Consider the following 26,323-nt stretch of genomic DNA (forward strand, 5'->3'; position numbering starts at 1 on the left):
CCTAACCTGCATGTCTTTGGACTGTGAGTGGAAACCGGAGTACCCGGAGGAAACCCACGCAGACACGGGAACATGCAAACTCCACGCAGGGAGGACTCTGGAAGCAAACCCAGGTCTCCTAACTGCAAGGCAGCAGAGCTTCCACTACACCACCGTGCCGCCCAGCTCACCACTCAGTGAAATTAAAAGTTGGATGGAATACAACTTTAAAATTAAACTAACAAAACCAAAGTCATGATAACTGACACTAAAGCTCACCTTAAGAAACTGACAATTACTCTTGGTGATGACTTTATCAGAGTCTTTCTCTGCCAACAATCCTGGTGTCATTTTTGATTCCTCCCTTTCTTATTCTACCCACATAAACCACTTTAAGAAACTCTTACTTCTGCCTCTGTAACAGATCCTGTGATGGTTCTTTTCTCTCCTTTTCCATTGCTGAGACACTTGTCCATGTTTTTATAATATCCCACATCAACTACAACTCCTCCCTATTACCAGATGCCTCTTCCAATCTGTTATCTCTGCTCGTTTATTACAAATTCTGCTGCAAAAAGTCCTCACACAGACCCACAACAGCTAGAAGATTAAATCCATCCTACTCTACTATCAGTGCCTGCCTGTGTCTTACAGGACTGAATATAAAATTCCATTAATAACAAAGCACACACATATATACACACACACACACACATATATATATATATATACATATATATATATACATTATATATATATATATATATATATATATATATATATATATGTGTGTGTGTGTGTGTGTATGTATATATATATATATATATATATATACACACACACACATATATATATATATAATGTATATATATATATATATATATATATACACACACACACACACACACACACACACATATATATATATATATATATATATATATATATATATATATATATATAAGTGTGTGTGTGTGTATATATAATTTTCAATGAAGATTAAACCCTATTTCAAAATCGAAGTTAATTTGGTTGCATTTTTTGCTTTGTTGTATTATTTGAATTGGGGCTAAAAAAAACTGCAACAACAGAGCAGGTGGCAGCACCTCTTGAATCAGAAAGCCAGAAATAATGAAGGTTAACAAAAAGCAGTTTCATTATCTCCTCAAAAGTTAACTTGATTGATCTCAATGTCCATTACTTTAACAAGGTTTATATCAACATACTGTACCTAGTGGCAACCGATTCTTGGCTTTTGCTTGCCATCAATGTTGACTACTTTACCGATGGACTGGTTTTTCAGCAGTGGAACACAACTGGAAGCAGTTTTGCTAATCGTGTGTATTTGGCAAATTAGTTTATTACTTGACAACTGATAGTCAGTTTTATGGTTAAAATAAAATGTAAGCTGCTTATGTGTATTTATTTTATGTGGGTAAAATGGGTCAAAAAACAAAAAAAGAGACCAATAAGCAGCCACTCTACAAGTGTGCGTGACAGGAATGTTAAAAGTCTACTTTAGCTGTGTAGCAACATCCATACCTTGTAATTAGAGCAACCCAAGTACAAATCCAAGTGTGAGAAGAACATGAGGTGCTAAAAAATTCCCACACAAACCAGGGCTATTACAATATGCCATATGCCTGCTTTGTGGAAGTCCGTTAAAAGTGTGCAAAGCTAAAAGATATTTTAACTAAATATGGAGGAAAAAGTCAGCAACAAGTGAATGAAAGTGAGCACGACAAATGTGATTAGACATTTAAGATTATACCAAAAGGCAATATATGGTGCCTTTAAGTTCTCTGTTTGCAATTCATTCTGAGACACCATAAGAGAGTTGAGGAGTTTCGAGTTCTATAGTTCTGTAGAATTGTAGCTTCAAACCTACCTATCAGAACCACCGTTGCATTGAGGTAAATAACCTCCTACGTACTTAAAGACCAGTAACGCACACTTCCTCCATAGTCTGCTGCCCTACAGAAAAATTTACAGTGAAAAAAATTTTGTTCAGCTTTTTATTCACTTAATGAGAAAAGAAAGACTGTTAGCTGGTAAAATTGAAATTCTGCTTTTTGTTATAAAAAAAGGACTAGTAATGCAAGTTCAACTGAAATCATTCAGTTTCATTCTGCTGTATTTATTTTAAAATAGCTGTGCTACCCAGCTTCATCCTGGCCATTTTCTAAGTCAATGGGCCTTAGTTACAGAGTCGTTGGTTAATCGGATGTTTCAGCACTAACTAAGTGCTTTTCTGTATACAACTAGTTGTGCTACCTGTCTAAGATGGCTTGCAATCTAAGCAATCACCGGAGACCTCAGTGTTGTGTTGATCCATGCAACGCATATGTCTCGGATATGTGGCATTTCATAGGGGATTCGTAAAAGCAGTGTTAATGTTTGTCATATGCCATCTTTTGGAATGACAGAGGCACTGTAACCAGACAGAAGGCCAGAAAAGCATAGAAACCTATCTTTTTATTAAGGTGGATATTTATATTTTTTATTTTTAACCAGGGGCTAAATAATACAATTAGTTTACTCAAGCTGCTTACTCTTGAACAATCTACATCCAATTGGCCATGAGTGAAACATTACGGCCATAGATCAATTCCTGCTTTTCCTAGTAATTTGGCTTTTGTTAAACGATCATTGCAAAACAAAATTTTACAGGAAATTATATTCTTTTGAATTGAAACAGGTAATCAGTAGGAAAAATGTAAAGTTTAGTATATATTATTTATTATCATTCTTAGATATTTATGATTTTCTTTTGCTTACATTGTTCACTCAAGCATTTCTTTGGTGTTTTTTGTCAGTTTGTTGAAGTTGCTTTTTTGCCATACCCTAGCCAGACAACACAGTACTAACACTAAAAGGCATTATCAATAACGATATTCTGTAATGTTATATAGTTGGTTTAAAAGTCAATTTATTCAATGCTAAAAACTACAGAATATCTCGACTGTCCATTAGTATCAAAGCTTAAAATTAGTATAGTCTCAGTATACTTTAGTTCTGAATAAACATCTACCAATCAAAAAGAAAAACGTTACTAATGACTTTTATGCATTTAAAAAGAACCGTTCTGTTCTCTTCTTACCACATTCTGAAAAACAGCATCCCATTCTGTTGAATTGTGGCTTGGTTCCTTCAATTAATTTGATTGTTTATTATTATTATTTTTTTTAACTTCAAAAGGCGCTTAATGCTGATCGTTGATTAGTATCGCAAATTTAATGAAGGGGACCACATCGTTGGCTTTTTTTTTTTTTATATAAACACAAGGCTATGCACTGATTAAAAAAAAAAGTGTAATTAGTTTATCTCAAATTAATTGTCACATATGGTGCGCACCATAAAATGAAGTGCTTGATTGGCAAAGGGCATGATGCCACTACTGTCTGGCTGCCCAAATCTCACTTCACAGTTTATCAAATATAACAATATGTTACATTTCACATGTGACAATGAAATAATGAAACTCAATAAAAACAGATGTTTGATTATTTTTTTTTTTACCAAGAAAGAAAGATAGACAATACTTTAAAATTTGGCAACAGTTCATACATTGGTTTTGGTAACACCTTTCACAGAAAAGGGTCCAGATTAAACGGGAGAAAATTGTTTTCTAATAAATGCAATATGTTTAACCACAATCCAAGATGAGACAAAAGGTTGACTCTCAGAAAAACACTGAAATCCAATAAGACAATGCTCCTATTTAAACTTTGTGAGCACTGATGAAATCGTTTGGAGCAGGGTACTGGCTGATGGGAATTATAGTCCCCATGTCAGCTTTTGCCACAAGTTTGCAGATAAGGAGGGGGTGTTATATATTAAATATTTATTTTACTAGATCAGTTGTGCAAAATTGACTATGTTCCCAGCTTCAGCGCCTGACAAGCACATGAGCTTTGTAGTGCACTTGCTAAATGCATCTTCTGTGTGCTTTGGCAAACTTTTCTACTTTCACTTTGCTTCTGCAGGTGGTCTTCATTTGCATAAACTGACACGCCCCGTTTCTCCATGTGATCTCTGTCAGTGCTGTGGCAAAAAGGAAACATGTTGCATTAGAATGTCCCTACAGCATTAACAACCAATATCAACAGATAAAAAGAGATCATGGGTTAGCCAGTTATCTTTTTTCTACAATGTAACCAAATTTCAATCAAATCAGTGGATGCATTTTTAAGATTTTGGGGTATTTAGTTTTTTCTACTGCAGGGAAGTAACCACTATACATTGATATATGGAAATGTTTACATACACACACTGTCAGATGTACAAGCCTGCAAATTTTCATCTTTTTATCTAAATGGGAAATGGTTTTGTTGGCGAGTGAGTGAGTGAACTTTGCATTATATACATAAATTAAAACATGAGCAAGGTTTTTAAGTTTTCTTTTATATGACAATTGCTACACAAAACGTGTAAATATGCATAATGAAGCTATTGAAATATTTTTAAATATTTAAATTAATGATAATTTGTTGCAGCTTGTAAGGAATCCCTGTACAGCTGCTTATACTGTTATGGTAAGGGTTTTATGCTTTTAAGATGGCACAATGCTGTCAGAAAGCGGGAAAGTTTTTCATTTTCTGGGGTTCAAGTATGGCTTAATGAAGGCAATTGTGGCAGCTTAAACTTATTTAGCAGGTTATTTTCATTAGCTGGTGAAGAGAATTACAAGAAAGCAGGGTTATAAAATGGATTGCAAGATGGAATCATATTTGCTGCTCTTTAAATAAATTGAGGATGTATGTCATGGCCACCTGTCATTTTCAAAATAACAATCTTGTACTTGTTTCAAGACCACTAAATTCTTAAAAGGAGGAGAAAAATTGAGCAAGCAAGCAGCAATTTGCTTATTACTTTTGACAGATCTGCAAACAGCACGAAAATAACTGCTCTTCTGATAGTACATGGTATACTGTACCAGCAATTGAGTACTGACATTCTAAAACTGAAATTCTGGAAAGTAGCAGGAAAACCAAATTAAACAGAATTAAGTTCAGGTAATGAGGGTTTTAAACATTCTTTGGTGTTATGGTTGCATCATCAAGCAAATATATAATTGTGCAGCATCTTAATTTCTTCAAATATAGCCTATTAAAAATGGCAATCATATTTTCAAATACTGAAGCCTGGTTGCCAAGAAAGCAACTAACTGTTCCATAAAAACTTCTCTTGGAGTTTTAAGATCATAGAGAAAAATGTGCGCTTTTTGTTAATTAACAGGATACTTACAATTAGTTTTAAAAAGTGCAGAGGACAAAAACATTCCTAATTTTGACATTTTACACACACACATATACACACTATACATACATATACACACATTATATATATATATATATATATATATACACACACATATACACTCACCTAAAGGATTATTAGGAACATCTGTTCAATTTCTCAATAATGCAATTATCTAATCAACCAATCACATGGCAGTTGCTTCAATGCATTTAGGGGTGTGGTCCTGGTCAAGACAATCTCCTGAACTCCAAATTGAATGTCAGAATGGGAAAGAAAGGTGATTTAAGCAATTTTGAGCATGGCATGGTTGTTGGTGCCAGACGGGCCGGTCTGAGTATTTCACAATCTGCTCAGTTACTGGGATTTTCACGCACAACCATTTCTAGGGTTTACAGAGAATGGTGTGAAAAGGGAAAAACATCCAGTATGCGGCAGTCCTGTTGGCAAAAATGCCTTGTTGATGCTAGAGGTCAGAGGAGAATGGGCCGACTGATTCAAGCTGATAGAAGAGCAACTTTGACTGAAATAACCACTCGTTACAACCGAGGTATGCAGCAAAGCATTTGTGAAGCCACAACACGCACAACCTTGAGGCGGATGGGCTACAACAGCAGAAGACCCTACCGGGTACCACTCATCTCCACTACAAATAGGAAAAAGAGGCTACAATTTGCACGAGCTCACCAAAATTGGACAGTTGAAGACTGGAAAAATGTTGCCTGGTCTGATGAGTCTCGATTTCTGTTGAGACATTCAAATGGTAGAGTCAGAATTTGGCGTAAACAGAATGAGAACATGGATCCATCATGCCTTGTTACCACTGTGCAGGCTGGTGGTGGTGGTGTAATGGTGTAGGGGATGTTTTCTTGGCACACTTTAGGCCCCTTAGTGCCAATTGGGCATCATTTAAATGCCACGGGCTACCTAAGCATTGTTTCTGACCATGTCCATCCCTTCATGACCACCATGTACCCATCCTCTGATGGCTACTTCCAGCAGGATAATGCACCATGTCATAAAGCTCGAATCATTTCAAATTGGTTTCTTGAACACAACAATGAGTTCACTGTACTAAAATGGCCCCCACAGTCACCAGATCTCAACCCAATAGAGCATCTTTGGGATGTGGTGGAACGGGAGCTTCGTGCCCTGGATGTGCATCCGACAAATCTCCATCAACTGTAAGATGCTATCCTATCAATATGGGCCAACATTTCTAAAGAATACTTTCAGCACCTTGTTGAATCAATGCCACGTAGAATTAAGGCAGTTCTGAAGGCGAAAGGGGGTCAAACACTGTATTAGTATGGTGTTCCTAATAATCCTTTAGGTGAGTGTACATACATATATATGTGTAAATATATATGTGTAAATATATATATATATATATATATATATATATATATATATATATATATACACACACATACATATACACACACATAAACACAAGGTCTGTCCAAAACATGTTGCAATGCAATCTTTAATTGCTAGTAATCTATTATGATGTATTTACTAGACTGGTCTTCATCCTACATTATCTCTTTCAATTTAAAAAGCTTTCTCCGAGCCAGAAGTAAAAGCATCTATCCCCTTCTTGTGTTAGTCTGAATCCTACAGTTGCCGCTCCTTCTTCATGTCTTCAATAACAGTCAATACTCCCTAATCTTCCCCCCGTGATAACATCTGACATTTACAAAGAAATGGAAATCTGGGGAAGCAAAATCTGGGCTGTAGGGTGGATGAGAAAGATCAGTCTGCAACAGCTTAGTGCTTGCTTTCTGTATTTTTTAGCCTATGGCCTGTGTTTTAGTGTTGAAAGGAAGTTTCTGCAATCTTTCTATTAAGTTAAGCTTTTCTTAAATGCTTTTTCAACAGTTTAAGCATAGAAATATAAAATCTGGGTAAACATTTTGACCATATGGTGTATCACCTTCAAAACCCCTTCTGCAGCCAGGACTTTCCTTGTTAGTTATCCATGGCCCAAAATTTCTTCAAGAAAACTGAGCATCTGATAAGGCATATCTTTCAGTTTTCAGAGTAAATGTAAATGTGCAAGCGTGCCCTGCGATGGAGTGGTGTTCTGTTCAGGTTTGAAACCAATCTTGCACCCAGTACTACTGAGATGGACCCCGGCTCACTTCAAACCCAAACTGGATAAACAGGTTAAATAGTCCATTGTTCAATTTTTTAGAGGCAGAAATACCTGGGACAAGTATCAAGAGACAAAGAGCATCCACATAGCCAGGAAACTATCATACCGTTTTGTGCATCTGCAGTAAAATAATGGAATGTAGTATCAACACTGAAATATTGTGGGTAAAGAAACATTTTTCCCTTTTACAAGTACATGTAAGCAAACAAATGCATTTTTGCATTACATCATAGACTAACCCACCTAAGAAGAGATTAACTTGGCTTACGTACTGGACGTAGATATTTATGCACCTGCACAGACACACTCATAAGAAAGTATATCAAAATACTTAATCAGGCACACATACATACAATCTCTCATGCATTAACTCAAATCTACTTGTATGTATTTAGTTATAAACCTAGGCAAAACAGCACACATTCATATAAGATCCACATCTATATTACAATATGAACTGTACATTTTGACAAATACATACATATTAAGGTGCACATCCACACACATGAACATATCACATATGTACACATACTGTAAATATACATTTTGAATATGCTTTTTTTGTTTTTGTTTGGTTTTAGCTCAGATCAACCATTTATGTCAAATGTTACCCTATTAATTCTGAAGCTTTTTGTGTCTTTCCTTCCGAGAAGCAAGCACTTACTTAAAAGCGCTTTCATTAAAACCATCAGCTGCCATGCTCCACTGCCAAAGAAAGAATTGGAGCTGTGATTCCATTCAAAGCACAGGCCAATGGCAAATTCTGGTTTTAAAAACATCACATAATGCAATTCAACATCTTATTTTCCCCGGGGCTTACAAGCCACATATAACCCCACAATTCTTTCCAACCAAGTAAAATTCAGCTTCCATTAGTAACCGTCCCCCACCTCCAAGCCCCTTCACAACAAATGATTAAACTTTTAATGTGAGCTGCATGCGGTTAGAAAGCAGCAGGAAAAGCTTATAGTTCATGCAAGTAGCAAGTATGAAGTGCAAGCTAGTTAGTATTTAAGCAAAAAAGGGAACAAAAAAATGAACACGGTGTCTTAAGAGTTGTGCACCTCAAAGAAGCACCTGGTTTGATTCCAACATTGGTAAAGTAAACGAGGAACAGGCATCTTTGAAAACTCAAAGTCGTTTAAAATGAAAGCTAGATTCTAAAGCATTTCTCTTCCAGTGACCACTAGAGAGCGCCAAAACTCCTCAGCATCGCTATTTACAATAAAAAAGAGACAGCTGCTGCAGATTATTTTCTTCCAGATACGAGCAACTAGCTTGATTCATCTTGCTGACCTTCTGAGACAACAATGTACGCTTTTCTACAAGGAATTTTATCTTACAGTCTTGCCCATGACTCCTTTGTCTATGAATATCTGCACATCTACAGTCCCAAATATATCTCCCTTGGAAAACCTTTTGTTCCAAGTCAACCCAAGCAGCACAGCAGAATTAACGGCTATACTGTATAAGGCGAGGGTCAGCTAATGTAGCACAAGCCTACTCCAATCACAAGATTTAAAAGCTAAAGTCACCAGGGGCCATGTGACTAAAAAATAAATGTTACTTAGCATGGTTTGTCCAACCAAAAAGGAATAAAACAAAACACTGATAAATGACAGTTTGATACCTGGTACTATGTAAAATTTTCGAGTATTGACCATCAAATATGAAGAAGAAAATGAAGACAAAGTGAATATTTTAAAACTAAGTAACTAAAACAAACAAACATTTTCTCCTCTGGAACTAAATGCCTAATAGATGTCAAACTTTGTTGATATGTGGCAAAAGAGTGTGTGAAATATCTGTCTCAAAGTCTTATGTGTTTAAAAAAAGGCACAAATTGTATTAATGGTTGTGATGGCTGCGACTCATAAAACACTACACGTGTATACTGTAAGTTTTACAATGTCCTTAAAACAAATGGCTCATTTCAAGTGAAATCTTGGTTCCCTAAAATTTTCTCTTTCAAAAACATGTTAAAATATAATTTTTTTTTTCAAATTAATACATACACTTTTTTTGTAATTGTAAAAGAAAACAGGCTGAAATTGGGCTATGTGTAACCAATAAGGTGGTCATCAACACAACTAATGTATAGACCAAGAGGTCAATCACACTCCTATTATCCTTTAGCTTTAAATAAAGATAGCTGCATCATAAGTTCTGATTCATTGCAAGTATTTTACACATTTTTAAAAAAAACTGTGTTTACTTACATTATACAAGTAATTGGATGATAATTACAAGGTACAAAGAAACTAAGAAAATATTACGTGAGAGATATTATCAGTAAATGTTCCTCTATTTGTTTCTTATATTTTAGATATATTATTCATTTACATTGTTATACTGTTACACATTATAAACAGACTAAACAGTATCTCTGTGACAACCAACACTATTAACAGATGTGCACCAAGGTTGCAGACATGTTAAATAGCTCTGGGGTCATTCATTTTATTGTTCTGTGACTAGTCCAGGAAGCACAAGCCTGGAGGTTCAACTCTACAATGGAATCTGCTAGGTGGGGTTAGACGTGGACCAAACTTTATGTAGCTGTGAGACTTTGCAGCACATTCACACACTGAGCTACTCTGGTATTTGTTGATCTATGAAATATGCATTCCCCGCATTTCCAACCTCTCTTAGTGTAATTAATGCATGTTAATTAAGTACTAATGGAAAACATCAAGTAGATTAGTGATATGGTCATGGAGCTGAATTTTAGCAAAAATAGTACAAATAATTGATTAATACTTATGTCTCTATACCAATTTAGTTCAACTTACATCACAAAGAAAGTGAATATTTTTACAACCTGTACAAATGCTTTTATATCACAGCATTACTGTCCAAGTCTAGTTATTATGGTGCAAAGAGCTCAGGGTTCATTAGTTACAATTTGTTCTTTCTTAACAACAAGCTAATGTCTTTAATTGAAGACCCTGTCTAAGCAATGAAGGAGCTTCAACTACTGCCAAAATTGTGTTTTTTCTCTCCACACCCAGAAGCGCTGCCAGAAGTCTTTCAACGAGCACCTGCAGCACTTCCGGGTGCCTTATAAAAGGAGCCAGCACCTACTACTCCTACAGCCAGAGTCCTGAACGAGGATGAAGCTTGCTGGAGGAGGAGGAGGAGTGGTAGAGGCAGAGAAAAAAGGGCAAAGACAGAATATTATGTGTACCTTGTCTACTGGAGAACTGTGCTATAAAGGTGGGAAGCAGGGGAAAGCTGTTCCCAAGTGGAAAAATAAAGGTGTGTTGCACCTGCACTTGTGTCTTTGCCTGTCTGTGTCAGGTAGGGTGGCTGGTACACCCCCTGGTCATCCACTATTATATGATCTATATATATAATTCACTAAGGCAAGACACCCATGGAAAGCAGGCCAGAAGGGGCATGGATTCACTAAGCCGCCGACAAGTAAGACACCTATGGCGCATACAGGGAAGAGCCACGCCCACCAACTCCAAAACCAATGGATACGACGACAACTCGCAGAGCCACGGCCACCAATTTGGACGCGAAAACACAGAAAGAACGGCGTCATTTATATTCATCTGTTGTAGAGGCCTCATGTACCTCCGAGCCACCTTGACTGTTCATAGAGGCATGTTTCTCACGGAAGTGAATCGCTATATGCAGCGTGTAAAACGGTTTGCGAGGGGTATCCCATGGGATCCTTAAAACGTTCCTTTACAACTGAGGTTAAAACAAAATGAAGTAAGCAGTCTTTAAAAACAGAGTTTTCGGTTACGACGCACAACCGCGTGCACCATAGCAAACTGTTTTACATGCTACATACAGCAATTCGCATCCGCGACAAACATGCGTCTTCTTAGATGCTCCAGCACTTTGTACACACCCACCTCGCTACTACCATGGTCGGGTGTTTTGGTGGATTATATATAGAAAGGCAGCCAAAACCACACAGAGCAATGAAAAATCTACATGAGTCACAGGTGCATCTGGACTGTACAAAGACAACAACGACTTGAGTGACGAGTTGGAGGTGGGCACATGAGCAGGCAGTGCATACTGGACGAGAAATCAGCAGACTAGCATGACGGAGGGAGCGGAGTGGAGTGGACGTCCTTCTCCTCTCCTCCCGTTCCACCCTCTGCGCCTGAGTGCCGCATGGACGATTGTGTGTTGGTTCGTTCCGTGCATTGTTACAATGTTGCTTTTCTTGCTGATTTATTACATTACAGATTTTTCAAATGTTAATTTTCTCCCTGTGCTTAAAAAAACCGGCCTGATTATGCGGCGTATGGTACACCGCGGGTTGGCTAGTATTATATATTTGTGGCGGATGGCCGTGGGTTATGCCTGGCTGGGACACCTGGAAGGACCAGGAGAGAGACTACTCCCCTGGACCACAAGAGAGCAGCAGCCCTGAGGATTGTGGAGCCCTGAATGTCAGCACTTCTGCCACACCCGGAAGTGCTGCCAGAAGGAATTCCAGGGACACCCGGAGTGCATCCGGGTGCTCATGCAGCACTTGTGCCACACCAGGAAGTGTAGCAGGACTTTGTAAATAAACATGTGTGATTACGGGACATACTGTGTTTGCCTGTTTGTGTCCGGGCTAACCTACCCCTAAATATATATATATTATATATATGTCCAGATCTAGTTATGCAATTTTCATTACGCTATAACTTAAATAAATTAAGTTTATTACATTGAAAACCACCCATAACATATATAAAATGTCCTTACTTGGACCCAACAGACATGCCATGACAGGACCCAAGACAAACAGTTCATGCTTGCAAACCTGCCAAGCAGAGTAGACAAAAGTTACTCCACAATGATATGAAAGACTGATATCAAATTATTGGAAGCATTTAGTTTTGATTACTGCTGCTACGGATTACTAACTACTGCTTTAATTGGTGCTGCGACCAAGTATTGAAACTATGGGGCAATTCCTTTTTCACACGGGTGAAAGGAGTGTTGCATAACTTTGTTCCTAGTATAAAGTAATGATTTAAAAATATATTCTTGGTTTACTCAAATTGAACATTAGCAAGGGGGCAAATACTTTTTCAAAGCAATATGTTTAATAAAATATGTATTTTGTTAACAATAAAGCAGCATTAAGGATTAATAGAGTAGGACCTTAAACACAAAGAGTTTTCCGCTGGAACACCAGAGTTGCACTTACATCAGATGGCCAGAAAGTGAACTTTCACAAATTACAGAATCAGATGCAGTTTAGTTAAGCTTTCCAGAAAGTTGATGAAACAGAAATAGGTCAAGTTATGAATGGGAGATGACAGACAGCCACCTTAAGAATTCTAGCCTTTATTTATTCATAGTTCATTAATTATTTAAATATTTAGTCATTATTTAGGATTTCGAGGGTCAAAAATATTGTGCGTAAAATAAATGTGTAGCCAAAAACTGTTTTGTACTAATAATATTTTGCATCTGTTCAATAGGTGCACAAGTATTTCAAATTTTGGTATCCTTTTTCTTCAAATCTGCTAGTTGTAATACTAGAAATCCATAAAAAGAGCTAATTACATTTATAATAAAGAATAATGCACATGCTCAAATATAGTAATGTTCAATACAAACACATGCTTTATAAATATTGCATATGCAATTTTACACATCTACACTCACTAACACACGTCAGAAGTTTTATAAAACTCCCATTTTTCCAGTTTTATTGAAGTTTAAGCAGTTCAAGTAGAGTGAATAACCTTAAATGGTACAAAGGTGAGTGTTAAATTGCCAGAGGTTTAAAAAAAAAAACAAAAAAACTCTAGATTACTAAAACCTGGGAAATAAGGCCATTTCAGAGTTATACAAAAAGACCCTTTCAAGGAACAAGTAATGGGTTAACAACTAAGCTTTTCGGAGAAATGGAACTTAATTCAATTTTGAAAGTTGATACACACAATTCCTACAGATGTCCCAATGTCTGATGATTACTTAGATAGCTTCTTACTGTATAAAAGTAGTGTGGTATTTTTTTTACCTCTGGAAGTTTGCAGCTTACCACTGTACCATTTCAGATTTTACATATTTATTTATTTATTTATTTATTTATTATACAAACCCACACAGCACATACATACAGTATATGTGGACACACACACACACACCAACACACATTTTCCTCCCACATCACAAAAGACACATGTCTTTAGTTTACTGTAAATATTACATTTACATATACAGTCATGGGAAAAAGCAAGCAAACTGTCTTTCAGCTCTGTGATTTTATTAATTGGGGTCTAAAGCACAATTCTGTGATGACAAAAGAACTGTCATTTAAACTCTGATTTAAAAAAAAAAAAAAAATCACAACGTACTTTCCTTTTCCCAAGGCTGAATATGAGGGACTATGTATGTATGTGCAAGTGTGTAGGATTGTGCTGCATTCAAGGTTTGATTCCCAGACAGGCGCAGGTCACCTGTGCCCTAAACCGGATCTGACAGGATTTATCAGATGGAATAATCTTTAGTTAAACTAACGCATTACTTGAAATACACTTAGATAATGGAAAAGACAGGGTGTTGATGGTGCAGATATGTCTCTTCAGAAATATCAAAAATAAGATTAGTAAGGCTTTAATGATTAGCTAAATGGGCATACAACTGAGGGCATGTGTGGTTTTCTTTCAGTACCAACACAGTACGAATTAGACAGGCGATGTGGATCAATTTCTAATAAGCTTCTGTTATTAGAACACACATATAGACATGTGAAAGTAAATGGTGACAACATTACAGTCATCATCACTGATGACATTAAAGGCTGTCCTGTAGCCAGTGTGTTTACATCTCTTAATGCCTCCCTTAAGTCATCCATTATTAACTAACTCAAATCACTTCAGCAGTTAGCTACTGGTCATTTCAACTCCCACATATTCCCCAATGCATTTAAAAGTATCTGTCCAATTGATACACATACTAGAACTTGGATTTTTCCTCCACCAGAACGTTCAAGTTTAAGAAAAAACAGTCATGCTTGTGTTTAGTACATCTAGAACACTGCAATTTTGAATTTGCTTTAGTTTTTTTAAACTAATATATTTCCCCTGACCTTTTTTCTGCCACTCTCCAAAAAGAGGTATATTAGGTTGAGCAGTGGCCCTCTGCAAGCATGGCTGTATACGTGAATAAGCCCTGCAATGAACCAGTTCTTGCTTTCTGCCCAATGCTGCTTTATGACCCTGAATTGAATTAGGCAGGTTTAAGAATGTTATGATGTGGTAATCTTGTCTGCTCTGTAATGTAATTCATGATACTAAATACTGTTAGTGGTACCATACAAACTGATTACTATTATTATGGCGTATATTTTCCAAAACACCAAACCTCAGTCCTTAAGCTTGCAGATTATATTAGTCAGGGCTTGAGATTTAATTTGAAGTTAAGGTAATGTTAGATTTTAAACAACTGGCTAAATGCTTCGGTGAATGAACTGGACGGCAGGTAAGAACTTATAAAAATGATAGACAATCTAAATTATTTAGCATTGTCTTATCTTTTTTCAAATAAAAAAATCTCTGCCACATCAAAATGACACATAATGAATATTTATTAAACACTAGGGGGCTTTGCCCCCTGCTCACTTCGCTCATCAACCCCCCAGCCTGCGCTACACACCAGCCACTTCGTGTCTCTGCCGCATGCATATCTGGATTTCACTTTCACCAAACAACAAATCTTTTTATTTCTCGTGGACACGCCTCTTCATTGGGAAGAAACACTACTTTTCCCTGATGGAAACATGAATTAGACTATCTACAAATCTCCAACTTAAAGTTTAAAACCAAACAGTATCTATAGGGTGGTCCAGATCTAATTATGCAATTTTCATTATGCTATAACAACATGCAACGCAGGATGTTGGAGGAATTTGGACCACCTGCAGTGCATAGAAAAACTATCTCCCAAATCAACGAAATGTTTGACCATACTGGTAGCGTCAATCACCCAAAATTGTATTGTTTTCCTGCATTGCATTAAGAGTAACATAATTAGATCTGGACCACCCTGTACATACTTCTATCAATCATATCACCTATGTCCATATATTCAATCTATTTTTGCTTTTACCTTTTTGTCAATATCACATTAAATTTTGATTCCGTGTTTGGAATTACATTGTGACAACGCCTATTCTTTGGGAAGAAACACTACTTTTTTTTCCCTGATGGCAACACGAATTAGACGATCTACAAGTCTCCGACTTAAAGTTTAAATTCGAACAATATATTCGATCTCTTTTCGCTGTTCCATTATTTCACCGAGTAATAATTTCTGTTTGTTTGCGCTAATGCAATTTTTACTATCCTTTTTTTGAGACTTTCGAATTTTCATACTTCCATTATCTCTAACCTGCTCTGCATGTATATCAAGCTAACGATTTTGAATTCTTTACGACGTTCTACTTTGTCATCTACTCTTTGTCTTTTATTTCCGGCCCCAGGCTGGTTAAATCTCTTGAAACAAAGTCTCGTCTCATGGGATGTGAAAGTGTCTCTCTAAGAAAATCACGTCTCGTTTTTTTTATAATAGAGAGATGTAAAGAGCCTAACAATAGTTTATCATCAACCTAACAGCCATTCAGCTGCATGTGAATTATACATCACATTTTTAGCAAGCATTACTGCTAAATATAGTACTTTATTAAAAAAAAAAACTTGAAATTTTTATATAATAGTATACATTAAATCAAAATCCAAATATTTCTTGTAATCAGGTGCATCATAGTTTTGCTGCAACAACAATCTCATTACAGCAAAATTAGTAGTGGAAAATACTGTTTCAGCTGGAAGTGCACAGTAGCCACAGCAATACATTATGCCTCTTCCTTTCTAGACTATTATCCATAGTGCTTCCACAATAAAAGTCGGTCTTCTGTGAATAGAGTGCAATGCTATACATTAAGCAAGGCTCTACAAAAAGTGAGCTCTGAGCTACTTCAGTCAATTGCTTTTCCTAATGTGAAAAAAAAATATTACTGGTGCTGAAGCCATTTGTCATTATGCTACAGCGATTTACAGTACCACTTGTCTTGGGTCAAAACTGAGAAAATGCTGATTTTTTAGAGAACATCTTGAGGTGAGGCAATAAATATTGGAATTATCCTTCTTTTTGGAGATTCTGTTAATGTGTCTGTTTTAAACACTATAGATCAGAGGTTCCCAAACTCAGTCTTGAGGACCCACTGGGGCTGCAAGTTTTGGCTCCTAACAACTTCTGCTTTTAATTGGACTCTTGCCCTAATTAAGGGAGCTGTTATTCTCCAGTTTCTGTGTTTTGGGGTCAATGAAGAAATTACAAAAGTAAGTGTGTTAATTCATTTAAATATTTTAATAAAAATTAAGCAGTTGTATGTGGATAATTTTTTTTTTTTTTTACTTTTTATTTTTGTTAATGCCGATTTCTATTCTGCCTTTCCATTATTGACTAATTAGTGGGTCTGATGCTGAAGCAGTTGCAGCTCTTCATCATTTAGTGTTGCTCATCTGGGTGTCTACTTTACTTATTTTTAATTGTCACCATTAGGATACAATGAAGGAACAGACTATACAGTATAAAGGAAAAATAACAGGGGAAAAAAAAAGAGTTAAGCATTTAAAGCTATAGCAAAAGATACACATATTTCTAAATGTCTTACAATGTAAAAATAATACTGCTGTGCTTTTCTGAATGCAGAATAAGAAAAGAGAGGAAAAAAAAGACCACCTAACTAAATGAGATAATTATTAATTATTGTGAATCTGGTTGGAACAAAAACATGCACACTGCAAACGTGCATATGCAAAAAACAGACAAAAAACTTTAAATGGAAATTCTTTTCCTTTTATTTAGCAAAAAAAAAAAAATCGGTCATTGGGGTAAGCAAAAATCTACTTTTCAAGATTTCTTAAAATATGCTAAATACTAAACACAAGTTTTTTTGATAAGTCAATAATTCTTACAATAAGGAAAACAAGATTTAATGTCAAGATATAAATACTTTTCACTTGCTTAGATTTAATTTTTCTGAAAATTAAAAAAAAAAATTAACAAACTTAGACAATTCTGTCATGTAAGAAGTGTATGCCGACCATTACAACTTAGCACAATTGGTCAGTTCTCTAGGCTGCTAGGCAGGCAGTTGGACTGTGAAACAATAAGGGATTCAATGTGAGCTGATTTGTTGAGGCTATTCACAAGTAGTAAATTGATAAATAAAATGTCAATTCCTCCTGTTAAATTTAAAAATGGATAATCATTAAGAAGGAAGATAATGAAGCACACATGGTTGCATAGAACCACAATCCAAAGGCATAATGTGCTGTCAGTGTTTAACCAAGCTATTCTGTAACTGTGTAGAGACATCAACCAATTTCTTATAGTAAAAATGTCGCTGTAGCAGACAACAAGCACTTATGGAAATGCATTGTTTGCTAGGCAGCAAGAAATGCAACACTTTATTGAAGACACAATATGCAGCCAGGAACGGTTTACCACAAAAATCTACCTTGGTCCTCTTTTGGCACTGTGCTGGAATGAGGGTGATGAGAAACAAATGCATTGAAATGGTCAATAAGGAGCAACTAAGGTGCCAGTCAGAAATTCCAAAGACATATAATTTATCACATTTGTATTTAAAAGTAAACACCACAGATGATCAATTCACTGACAAATGAAACCAGTCTCTAGCAATTATTTATGAAGGTGGTTGTGCAATGCATTGTACAAGTACCTACCACACCAGGAATGGCCACCATAATGGGCATTCGTATGTGGGACATTCGGTAATCTACTATTTTTCGGTAAGCTACTAAACTATTGTCCCCTCCTTAAAATAATAGTTTCACATGCCACAAGATAACATTTAACATCCATATGATCCCATGCCATGACGCAAAGCCACTTATTACAAGTTATTATAGTTTTAAATGCCTAAAATATAAAAGGCCCCCTCTTGACCAATAAATTAATTCTTTCCCCATGAGAATCATTGCGTCTCACAAGTCACCTGTTCTAAATTACACATTTTCTGAAAAGTTGAAGAATTGTTGTTGGGCACAACTATTTTTGCTTTGTCACAAAGTATACTTTATAGATAATAAACTTTTTAATTAGAGAGCTATACATATTCATTAACAAACATGTACCATTGTGTGTTTTATAGCATGTTGCTTTCTAACAGTACTTTTAATTTTAACTAGCATGACATCATACATAAGATATTGCTGGGAATAAGTTTAAACAGGAAGAAAATATTATATAGATGGCAGGTTTGGTTTTCAAAGGATATTCAGGAGGGGTTTGTTTGGTCTATGATTTAGCACTGAAGCATTTGGGGAATATATGGGCTGCTAGTTCCACTGCTGTTGTGTACATGTATGGTCTAAAACAGATAATTCAACTTAATTTCATTATTTATAATTGTATCAACTCCAACATGTAAAATTATAAAACATTTAATAGTTGATATTAGTATAGTATAACATTGTGTCCTCAAAAAATCCATTCATTAATTTTGTAAATGCCATTTATTCCTGTACAGGGTTACCTTATCCTGGCAACATGGACTGCACTTTAGGGACCAGGGATGAACAAAATGTACACAGTAATACAAATGTAACTGGGGGGGTCACCACTCAGCCTAAACTAAATGTCATTTGAATGTGGGAGGAACACTAGAGTATCCAAAGAAAACGTTAGCACACATGGGATGAATATGCAGAATCCACACCAGACAAGCAAAGGAAATTTACAAAAAAATACCACTGATTTTAACACTCTTGTAAAAATATGGACATGCATCATATTACTTGCTCGGAACAAATTTAAACAGTGACCTTTAGGTAAGCTCCCCATCACAGCAACCATGTATTCCACCAGCATACTCTTTTTCTTAAAAGACACCACAAACTCCCGGGACAATAAAAGCAAGACAAAGCTGTAAGACGGCAGAAAAATCAGGCAGGGCATTGCGCTTTTAAAGGCAGAGAAGGGGTAATTACCGCTGAGTAGGGTGAGGGGTACACACCTTGGCGTTTATATAGGGGTCAAAGGGGCCACACCTTTTGAATTCTTTGGTGCTTACAGAGCTCTAGGAGGAAGAGAGTAATGTATAAACAATTAATTATGAATATATGGAAAAAAAAAACAATAATAAAAAGATTTTAGATATTATAATTTTAAAAAGTTGATGGACTACGGGGCTCTATTCCTTTCTTTACATAAAAACACTTACATTTTTTATGGAAAATTTAAAATACCTTGGATACAGCAGAAAGAACACAGATTTGAATAGAATGGTCTAATAATCACAAGAAATTGTTTTAAATAAGATCTTGGTTGGAACAAAAGCATATCCCCACACTGACCCTCCACGACAAAGGACTGGCCATACTAATGTGCATGAATAGTCCCAGTCTCACATTTTACTTCAAGGTGCTTTTCTGTCACCCTTCTTCGATTGTCACCTCACTGCAACTACAAGTCCAATATTGTCGATGAAATAGGTGACTATTTTGGGGATCTTTATAACTAGCTTTATAAATCTAAGAATTTAATAGCTTAAGCCCACAGAAAAAAAAATTCTTATTTATCTGAAAAAAGCATTATTAGTTATGAATGGACAAAGTCCCTGTGTTAAAATACTGAAGAAGCACTCTTGTGAAATCCTTAGTGTGCTGATATTGAAAACAATGTTGCCAAGGGGGTTTCTTGCTGAAAATATTACACTGCTTTGTAAAACGCTGCTTATGGCAAAAGCGTGCTTGCAAAACTAATGATCCCAGTTACACAAACTGGAGAAAATCTTCAGATGCTTCGTCTGTGGAGGTGTCACTCAAGCACAATCATTTTTTGTCTAGAATGTTAATTACAAAACAACATAAAATGTAAACATTCTTCAACAGATGGAAAATGATCATTTTATCCAGTCATTCAAGCATTCCCACTCCATTTATCCTGATGAAGTTTACAGTAATTGGAAAATTAAAGCAAACTGATTTTCACATTGAATGTAAGTTGAGCAGGTTTTTTTTATCCCCCATTAAGAATGTGTATGCCAGCACTGATGTTGGTCAATCTAAAGCACTTCAAATGGAGGTGAAATTGGGCTGATACATACATATATTTTCAATTATGTAAGTTTATGCATACTTCATTTGACTTTTCTGTTTGCAGTTTTGCATGCAACAAAGGCCAAAGAAATAATAAATGCCAACATTATTTTTTTTTTAATAAGTCGGTGCATAGATCCCAAAAAACACATTTTGATTTCTCAACATCATTACAGACAGCAGGACACTTCTCTATGAGGCGAAAACACTTAAGTCACCAGCACTGGGTCTTTTCATATAAAAGCAGGGCACCAACAATTCTGTACAGTTTACAGATGGTGCAAGTGTATGCACTAAACCATCAGAGATCAACTACTTTTTTCACTTCATTTGATGTACAGCCTCATTGACAGGACACTGACTTTGAACAATTCTTGATTACAGATGTAGTGTTTAAATTCTGCCTACATCTAAAGTGTAAATTCTTCCTTTTGTTGTGTATCTCAATATTGCTGGAAAGAGGAATGTGTCAGCCAACAAACACAAAAGCAGCCTCTTATTATAAGATGACCATTGATGTAACTTCAAATTTTAGAAGATGGTCGGGAGAGCAGTTTTCTTGTTCTATTCTGGGTGACTGCAGTGGGGCCCTTCATCTCTACAAATGAACATTCTCATTCATTTTCAACCAATCACAATGCTTTTATCTATCAGTGACTAGCTTGCGTTTTGGGCCCCTGTACTAGCAGCTCAGAGGAAACATGCATTTTTGCGGTTCTTAGTCTTATAGACAAGCGATAAACTAATAAGCTGAAAAATTAAAACCTCCTTACAATTCTCTAAAACTTTACTGATGCAATTAATTATTCAGGTAATGTGAAACTACTTGGACCTAATTTTTTTTCCTAGGAAGGCATCTTTAATTTACATTAATACAAACAGACTTGTCTTGGCAAACATTTGTATCATTAAGAGCAACAACTTGGGTTAATAACTCATTTGGAACTTGACTGTAAAAAGGTGATGCTCAGCAGTAAGCGTCATTGTGTCGTCAGTAAATTTTTTCTCCAACAGATAAATATGTTGCTTGTTGTCTCTAGTACAACAGGTGCAAACATTGAATTTGTACAAATGTAAAAAAAAAAAAATTATATGTTTTAAAAAGCAACACAAACATTTTTGTTTTCATGAGTTAGAGAATGGTGAAGCAATTAGGATCCCATATCAGTAACGTGCATATTACGCTATGTAGGCTTTTTTTTTTTTTTAAATAGAAGATAAAGGTGTAATTCACCATTTAACTGGCAAACTATAAAATCAAAACAGCCTGCTTCAGTTGAATCCTTTTAATCTAAGTGCTGAAAACAAATACAGCACTACATAACTTTAAGTCATGATGACATATAAATGGGTTAATGAAAGATTTTTTTTAAATAATAAAAAAAGATCCGCTTTTCAGTATTTAGACTCATTTTGAATATAATTAAACTCCACTATAGACTTGCTGCACAGTAACTAGAAGTCAAAATAAAAGAGGCAGTTTGATCTCGTGCAAGTGTACTAAAGTTGCATACAAATGGACTAACTGAATGATGGCACAGTAAATTGTTTTTTATTTTATTTATTTATTTTTTATTAATACACCTAATGACTACAGACTAGTGGCATAAAAGTCTCATATCATGAAGACCTTTGAGGGTGGTCCTGGACTATACAAGTCCACTTCTGGTTGACCACCTGTCAGTCAGTCATTATCCAACCCGCTATATCTTAACACAGGGTCACAGGGGTCTACTGGAGCCAATCCCAGCCAACACAGGGAGCAAGGCAGGAACAAATCTCAGGCAGGGCACCAGCCCAACACAAATGGGCGCGCACACACACACACACACACACACAACACACCAGGGACAATTTAGGATCGCCAATGCACCTAACCTGCATGTCTTTGGACTGTGGGAGAAAACCGAAGCACCCAGAGGAACCCATGCAGACACGGGGAGAACATGCAAACTCCACGCAGGGAGGACCCGGGAAGCAAACCCAGGTCTCCTAATTGCGAGGCAGCAGCGCTACCACAGTGCCACCGTACTGGACTACTGCAATTTGCCTATCATACAAAGAATAGAGCGGAGGATGCAATTATCGATCTGCTCCACAAAGTTTATTCTCACCAGAACAAAGACGACAGCACCATAATGATTCGGTTTATCGATTTCTGAAGTACCATCAAAACCATCCAGCTATCCCTATTAAGGGGTAAGCTCAAAAATATGCAGATGGATAAGCCTATGGTGTCCTGGATAATGGACTATCTGTTAAGTCTCACAAACTGCAGTCAGCCCAGGAACTGTGTTTCTGATACAGATGTGAGCAACACTAGAGCACCACAAGGAACAGCCTTGTCCAATTTTCTCTTCGTTCTGTACAACTCAGACTATAAATATAGCACTAAGTCATGCCACCTGCAGAAATTCTCAAATGATTCAGCACTTAAGGGGTGTATTGATAAGGGACATGAAACAAAATATAGGGGACAGGTGGAAAAGTTTGTTTATTGGTGCAAAGAGAATTGTGTTCATCTTAACATTGGCAAAACCAAAGAACTGGTTACTGACTTTATCTGCACCAAAGAAACTCTATGGCCAGTCACTATTCAGGGAGTGGATGTAGAGGTGGTGCACTCAGATAAGTACTCGGGGTCCATATCAATGACAGGTTGGACTGGTCCTGAAACACAGAGGAACTATATAAGAAAGGGCAGAGTGGGCTCTTTTCTCTTAGAAGACTGCATTCCTTTAATGTGTATAGTGACATCCATCATACCATCTACAGCTCTGTAATGGCCAGTGTGACTTTTCTACGCTGTGATGTTCTGAGCTGATAACTAATTAAAGGGGCAGACTCAGTTACAGGATGCACTCTGGACCCCTTGGAGGCAGTAGCGAAGGAGAGAATTAAAACAAGACTTGAGTGCCGTTATGAACAATGCTGCACATCATCTCTATGACACGGAGGACTTTCAGCCAAAGAATCATTCAGCAGAATTATGTCAGGAAACATTACTTTATTACTTTATACCAACAGTAATATGCCTGCATAATGCCTCACTGGCTTTCTTTTTAAATTTCTTCCTTTTCAGTCATTCTGATTCTGGTATGTGTTCTGACTCTAGTTTGTATAATTATATAAAAACCTATTTGTAAAAGGCCAAACAGTTTTCTCTATGTGTCTGATAGCGGGTGCAAGAAACCTATTTACACTTTGCAGTATCTCAACAAATCCTAGCAAGGGTCAAACTTCACAGAATTCTCCTGCTTATCCAGAATCACAAAACTGTTTTTTTTCAGGACTGAGAAAAGGGTATAGATGTATTTAGTTTCTTTATGCAGGGAATGAATTACAATTGACGCCATCCAATCCCACACCATCCATTTACTCATAAAGGAGAAGTCTTTGTAAAGATGTGATATACAGTAATTAACAGCAAATAAAGGTATATCAACTATGCCTTATTCATTCTTCCTTTTTAAGAAAACCATAGACTCAGCATTTTACCTTCAAAAGTTACTTTTTAAAATGTTTATGAAATGTCTTATGGGTTTTTCATTCATCAGTGTTATTCCCATACATGAAAGGATTCAAACATTTCAAATAAAGCCAAAGAGGACAGTCTTCTCAACCTAAAATCTTATAGTGGTAATTCTTGAATATTCTGGCCCATCCAACCCTTCATATTTCAGAAGATTTTATTCCATATTACTCAAAGATCTTTTTTTACAGACCTGTTCATTGAGTTTTGGATGTGAAGGTCCCTGCCGAATTAGCAGCCGAACAATCTGCTGGTCCCCCTTCCACGCCGCCAGGTGCAGTGGATAGCAGCCTTTGTTATCAGCAATGTTTGTCAAAGCTTCATTCCGTAGGAGCAGTTCCACAATTTCGCTGCATGGGACATATAAAAAATATGAAACTATTAAATGTGGCACCAAAACCTGAAACCTGTCAGTTGGTGGCCCATTCATCACTTTAAATAATATTATTCCACCAACGGAAGCCATAACCTAATCTACTATGGACAAATACAGTTTTATCATTTGGTCAAATGACCATTATCCTGTCTCCTCCACTCCATGATCTGAATAAGGCAGCAATGTGAATTATAAAGCATGCCTTTCATTTTAGGTTGTGGCGTTTCCTGTCAGTGGTACGCTCAGGGGTTCTGTCAGGTATGTTGCACATCAGTGGGTCGCTCTGACGCAGTAACCTGTCAAACCACACACAGAGACACACACTGCTCTGTCCGAGCCAGCTGTGAAAGAGATTCAAAGCCCAATTTTGGTCCAGCCTTGCCACACTTGTCGAATCCTTGGGTCGCGTTGCACGTGTCATGGCATAAGTTGTCAATTGAGACCAAGATCCAGCTTCAAAGAACAGGGCTGTGTGAGTTTTTGAATCACAATTTTATATATTTAAAGTTTGCATATACTTATACGCATACATAAGATTTAGTTTGCATTAGAAAAAACATTTTACTTATAGTCAGAAGCTATATATATATATATATATATACACATACATGTACTGTATGAGTGATACAGCATTAAACTATAATACAATTAACTTCAAAGCAAAATTCTAAATAAGGTATAACACATTTTTATATAAACAACATTTTCTTAGAAAAACTTGCTATTGAAGTAACTAACAGGTGAAGGGACAAAAATGCATTTGGAGCAGTTACAAATATTTGAATAACATGATATACTGGGCATCTGCTAAAGCTTGGCAGGCTCGCTATGACAACTTTTTAACATTTACTATAAGTGTTGATCTTTTAGAATTCATACAGGCATTCAATCTTGGAGCCTTAACTCTGGAAAAAAAAGTTACCTGGAAACAAATAAACAACTATGAGCTCTGTAACAGACAGGAAACATGCCCGTGGTCTTGTTCTTGGTGATGCACCAGGGATTCTTGTTCTGATTATGTGCTTCTGATTGTGCTGTGATTTTGGGACTGCACCTTAAAAGCTGCGTAAGGCTATGCCACATTACCAAACTTTTTCAGTTATTTTCAGTCGTAGCCTTCATTTACACCATCAGTGAGTCAGAGGTAGCCGCATAATGCGACATGCCCGTTGACTTTCTCCAGTTAGTTGACGACTTGCTTCAACCAAATCGCACAGGTTTGATTTTGTTCTTATTGATAGGTGTGGGCTCTGTGCACATGACAGCTGATAATCAATGTATACTCATCCAGACGTACAATGCATATTATAATGCGGAGAACAAGGAATAAGGATCACAAGTGTTTGCCATTTAACCAACAGAAGAGAGACTTGTCTGTCTTAAGTATCATGCTTTATGTACCATGACAGAATGGAAAAAAAATTAAAAAGGGCAGAGATTGTGGCTGAACTCTTCATAGCTGTTAACCCTTTCTACAGCACCGGCTCCATTAGGCAGCACATTATTAGCTGACAGAAAAAAAGGTAAGCCCAACTGTGCTGGAAGGTTGCCATACAAATCACTAAATGTATCATGTCCAGTGTTTATCAGTCGTGTAAACTGACATTAACCAATGATATTATCAGCAGCTGCAGCCGTCATGTTTGACATCTGCAATGACTAGACATTGTGTAATGTGACATCAGCTTAATTTGCAGAAGTTGAATTTGCATTAAAAAAAGTCAAGTTGGGTACCATTTTGTCTAATACCTGAGGAGTTTGTTCTTTCATAGTGTGACAGACATAGGTGGATGTTGGAAGGATTAAATAATTAGCCTAGGCTTCAAAACAAAAGGACCATTTATTTGGGAGTGTGGCCTTTTCAAAATACAGTTAGCCCCTACTCCATAAGATCTACATTGATATGCGCTGTAAAA

At 36.5% G+C, this 26,323-nt stretch overlaps 1 protein-coding gene across 4 annotated transcripts in view; it reads right to left on the minus strand.

The window, feature by feature from the left end:
- LOC120525944 (ankyrin repeat and SAM domain-containing protein 1A-like) overlaps nt 1-19,455 on the minus strand; it is a 145,556-nt gene extending 126,101 nt beyond the window's left edge. For 2 of the 4 annotated variants that reach the window (XM_039748675.1, XM_039748673.1), the window contains exon 1: nt 19,390-19,455. The gene's annotated coding sequence lies outside the window, so the exon portion shown is untranslated. The remainder of the gene's footprint in view (nt 1-19,389) is intronic. The other 2 variants (XM_039748674.1, XM_039748676.1) reach the window with 2 other exon arrangements.
- Between the last annotated feature and the right edge of the window lie 6,868 nt (nt 19,456-26,323).

The sequence above is a fragment of the Polypterus senegalus genome, chromosome 3 (assembly GCF_016835505.1).
Source record: "Polypterus senegalus isolate Bchr_013 chromosome 3, ASM1683550v1, whole genome shotgun sequence".
NCBI classification, from domain to species: domain Eukaryota; kingdom Metazoa; phylum Chordata; class Cladistia; order Polypteriformes; family Polypteridae; genus Polypterus; species Polypterus senegalus.